Raw genomic sequence first — 5,487 nt, forward strand, 5'->3', positions numbered from 1 at the left:
GGTTCGGTTTGGTTCGGTTTCTAGATCACTAAAACAGAACCGAACCAAAAGAATTCGGTTTGGTTCGGTTTTTTCATTCGGTTCGGTTTTTTCGGTTTCGGTTCGGTTTGGTTTTCGGTTTGTTTCGGTTTTCGGTTTTTTGAACCCACCCCTACTTCCAACTCAATAACTAATCAATTACCAAACTTAAAATTAACTAATAAAGATAACGTGATAACATAATCGCGAAATACGAATTTAAAATTCAAGATACGTAATGAATGGTGAAATTCCGAGGATGGGATTTCACAGATAACATGTAAAGAGATAGAGATAAAGATGGGATTTCATAGCAAACACAAGATGTACGTGGTTCGTCTTAAGTTTGGCTAAGTCCACGGTGTAGAGGAGTTCTCATTAATAGTGAAGAGTTTACACAAATACATAGGTTCAAGCATAATCATCATTAGTGGGTTTTAATAACTAGTTTAAGTACAATAATGACATTAGAGATTAATTGTAGGAGAATGGCCTTCTTTTATTGTTGAGGAGAGTCTTCGGCTTTTATCCGTGGTCGATGTGGGACTATATGAGCTTTATTCTAACGTTGACACGTGTCGTGCTGTGATTGGCCTCCTGATTGGAGTGAAACTCTTGTGCTTCAGGAAGGGTGCCTTACCATGAACCCTTCAGTGGATCGTTGAAGGTGTGAAGTTGACCGGTGGTTGATAGTTTCGAGATTGGTTGAGTATGGTACAAACATATGCTATGGACAACGTTTTGTTGGTAGCCTCTTCTCTCAAATGATAGTTTGATCTTCATTATCATGCAATTCTTTTTATGGTCTCGAGTTTGATGTTTCGAGCTGTTGAGTCTGTTTGATTGTGGTCACGAGTAAGATGAAATTCCTTATTGCCTCCCCAAGCCCGAAATGGATTGATAACCGTGACTTGACATCAATTGTCCCTTTTTTTTTACAATAAATAAATAAATAAATAAATAAATATATAGAATTGGTCCTTGAACTTTCACTCTAGTTTAGATTTTGTGCCTATATTAAAAATTTGTTAATTTTGGTTCATAATGTTTTTACGGAGCTAACTATAGGGATCAATACTACATACATTTTCAAATTCAAGGACTAAAATTAACGGAATTTTAATTTAAGGACGAAATAGAAACTAAGATTAAAGTTTAAGAACTAATTCTAAATTTTAGTATACATGATAATGGAGAGTGTTGACTTCTTTTCTTGAATAGGAGAGAGTGGGACTAATGAGCTCCAATTTAAATTTTCGCATACACAACACATGACGTCCAGAACCAATGGGGACACCCCTTTTGAAGTTGTTGAAATTCTAGAAGCTGAATTGGGATTACCACTTATAATTTTGTATGTATCACATACTTAAAGTTCTTGATGATACAAACCGTGTTGATTTTGGAATAACATAAAGTTTCAAGGTGTGACTTTCGCAAGATTGCTTTAGTCCAAGTGTAGGTAATAAGTTAAGAGATACAGATAAAGAACCAAACACAAAATGTACATGGTTCACCCTAAGTTAGGTTACGTCACGAGATTAGATACGTTCTCATTAATAATGTAGAGTTTAAATGATTCAAAGGTTTAAGCACAATCATCATCAGTGAGTCTAATAATTGATTAAGTAGACTAATACCATCATGCATTAATTATGGGAGAATGATCTCCTTTTATAGTTGAGGAGAGCCCTCTATTTTCGTCCGTGGTTGATGTGGGACTTTAGTGCCTTTATTTTGGTGTTGACACGTGTCGTGTTGTGATTGTTCACTTGGTTGGAGAGACACGAGACCTTCAGTAGGTCCTCGAAGATATTTAGTTGACTTGTGCTCAGTAGATTTGAGATTTGTGAAGTATGATATTTAGTTGACTGGTGTTCAATAATTTCGGGATTTGTAAAGTATGATACAAACAATACTAATTTAGCCTTCTAAGAAGTCTTTATTGTGTTCTAAAGCATCTTATTATGCTTAGCTGTTTTCATTCATTAAATTTTAGTTAATGTATCTTTGATCAATGACCTAACGATAAAAAACATAGGAGTATAGAGTATCTGGAATATGTTAGAACTAGAAAATTCCAATCTCTTATACCATCTCCAATGGTTGGGCTAAAAGCCAAATATTTTAGCTCAGAAAATTTAGCTTTTAGCCCAAAAACAGCTTCTCTGCTTCAACCGTTCTGGCCTAAAATTTTAGCTCGGGATTATTAAAGAATGAACTTAGGCTATTTTTTTTTAAATTAAATTTTAAAAAATAAATAAATATGTAGACTATCATAAATTAATTTTATGAACATTTTAATCTAAAAATATTTAAATTCCGATAAATATTGAAAAATCACTAAATTTTCCACAAAACAAGCTTTCAACTTTCACCGATCTTTCAACCCTGGGCTAACTTTCAATTCACCAACCTTTCAACACCAAATTTTCAATTCACCAACCGTTCAACACCAAACTTTCAACTTTCACCGTTAGATTTGAACAAATATATAGGTATTTATAGAGTTTTTGGGTGAATTTTGAGTTAAATAATTTTTTTTAATTATTTTAGCCGTTGGATTTAAATTTAGGCCGTTAGATTTTTTTTACCGTTAGATTTGATTATATTCGATCTCAGCCATTAGATTCAATGTATTTTAAAATAACATATTCTAAAAAAAATTAAATTTGAATATGGACCGTTGGATCAACCAACGGTCCTTAGATCTCAGCCCTTGGTTAAAAAATAGAGTCGTTGGGGGTTTTTTTGGGTGGCCGACATCCTATGTATGTTGAAGGGGCCCACCCTTGTCGGGCAATGTTTGCTATCGCGTGGGATCGTTGGAGAGTAACCGGGCCGAAACTGGCCCAACTGCCTGCGAGTCCACTCGCATGGGGGGGGGAAATAAATGAGAAAATTTAGCATTTAGCTCATCATTGGAAATGGTCTTACGGGTGAAAAATGCTTTTTGTCTGTAGTATAACAATAATTTATACTAATTTCCACTAAAAGAAGATGAGGTAGGCATCCTAACCACTCAAGTTGTCCACCACTTGTAAAAAGAATGAAAAATACAACACGAAGACTAATCATAAGAGGACGTAACACGAGGACTTTTTAGGAGCAAAATACATCGGTTAGCTGGAAAATAGATTGATTATTTAGAATCATGATCATGTATTGGAACACAGAAAAGTAGTGGACACCAAAGAGTCAGACATCATTGTAGTTGCTTCTTTTTCTACGAATGCAAAATGCCATTAGAATACAGTATGTGTCGTGTGTTTTGCGTGTGTAGTATGTGGTAGTGGTGGTCTGACACCGCTGCCCACTGAGTTTGGGGAAATAGGACGACGTGGGTTGTCAAAAAATAAAGTGCCCTCTCCCCCCACAGGCCAAAAGGTAGCGTCACATCGCATGATTTGAATATCCAGTTGTGTGCGCCACGGTTTCCCGTGTTATTTCCGCGTGCTCGACAGTTTCCGCGTGCTGCCCATCTAGCCTAGTTTATTTAACCATTCAGTCGGCGCTGAAGCTGATTCCGTCGTTTTCACCTCGCCGATATTGTGGAACTTGAATACTCAAATCATATTTTTGGTTGAGTTGTTGCGTCTCATAAGCGCTTACTGACTTTTATAATAGGAAGGAGATCCTCTTCAATCTCTTCCACTAAGGCAATCGGATCAAGTGATCCGGACCTTTCAAATTTTATATAACGGTTCATCTGTTTTGATTTTTTAAAAGCTGTGATAATTTTTTACCGTTGGATGAAATTTGGAAGGTCCGGAGGATTTGATCGGGTGGTCTAGATAGAAGAGATCCGAAGAGAATCTCTTTCCTTTATAATATACATGTTTCGACATCTGGTTGCATTTTTATGACAGTCTCTAGAAACTGTTTTTCTTTTAACAACTTTGTATGTGAAAAGTCCATAATGCCCTTCATCAACTAGAGAGGGAGAAAAACGCGATGATGCATTGACTACGCTGCTTACATGGTGTTCCAGAGTTGTTCACTGGTCCGAATTTGATTAGTCAAGGTACAGCAACCAAAGAATGGATCTGAGAGTGTCCTAGGGTGTTGCTGCGTATTTTGTGGTTTGTAATCAATGAAGGACATGTTGTCCAATAAAAAGATCAATGAACGACAGTATGGACTTTTCAAATTCAATGGAGTCAAATTCCCCAAATTTGTAAACTAAGAATTTTGAGGAATCACAAGCATATTCTAGAGCAGAGGAGCAAGTTTCTCTGCTGGGTCGAGGGCTAATTCCGGCTTGATTGGCTGAGTACTTTAACCAAAACTGTCGGCAAACTTCACCTTCTGAAGATTTCGATCTCCCATACCTTGAGTTTCAATGTGTGGGTCTTGCATTACAAGGAAGAGGGTTTCAATACAAACTCATAACCTCCGACATTGCTCGATTTCGTTGTTGGATGAATGAGTTATGATAAAACCTAGCACGGAAGATGGAGTGGGGACTGGGGAGAGAAAGATAGCTTGGAAGATGGAGGGGAGAAAGAGAGCGCATTTCTGAAGCTGCTGCACGAAGCACAAATGAATGGGAGAGGCATAGTTGAGCATAAATGAAAGTTGTCCTAATTTGATCAAAGTGCCCTTCCCTTACAAAGTTCGTAACTTATTCATTTTAACTCATTATCACACCATTTGCGTCTACACGTTCATAACGACGAGTACCAAAATCTTGGGAGACAATGTTTTCTAATACATGTCTTGAGTTCAGAGGTCCACAATCTTGGTAGAGTTCATGAGATTCATTAAAGTGGTTATGGGGAACAATGACCAGGCTTGTACCAAGGGCTTGGATATCCCGGATACTCGAGCCTGATACCATCTCCAAACTTAGGCTAAAAGCCAAATTACCCTCCCAAACACTCTCCAACCCATGTTAAAATTTTAGGCTAAATGCCAAATGTTATTTCTGGGCCAAATACCCCCCAGCTTTCCTCCCGGGCTAAATGCCAAATGTTTATCGGAATTTAAATTTTTTTAGATTAAAATGTTCATAAAATTAATTTACAATAATCTACATATTTATTTTTTTTTAAAAAAATTGATTTAAGAAAAAAATTAGCCTAAGTTCATTCTTTAATAATTCCGAGCTAAAATTTTAGGGCAGAAGGGTTGGAGCAGAAAAGATGTTTCTGGGCTAAAAGTCAAATTTTCTGAGCTAAAAAATTTGGCTTTTAGCCCAAGGGTTGGAGATGGTCTGAGAGCATGGTTATAAAGGACAATGACCGGGTGTGGGCTGGATTTTTGGGGATTCTTTAAAGTACCCGAGTCGGATGTAGAGCGATGGTGGTATTGCCATTCCTCAACTCGAAACCGACCCAATTATGTACTTATATTAATATATTTTTTAGTGTCTTGAATTTCTTTTTTATTCAATAAGTTTTTTGAACGTGAAATGATGAGCATTCAACAAAATAGTAGGTTGCTATTATAATTGTGTGGAATTTTTTT

The sequence above is a fragment of the Malus domestica genome, chromosome 12, assembly GCF_042453785.1.
Source record: "Malus domestica chromosome 12, GDT2T_hap1".
NCBI classification, from domain to species: Eukaryota; Viridiplantae; Streptophyta; class Magnoliopsida; order Rosales; family Rosaceae; genus Malus; species Malus domestica.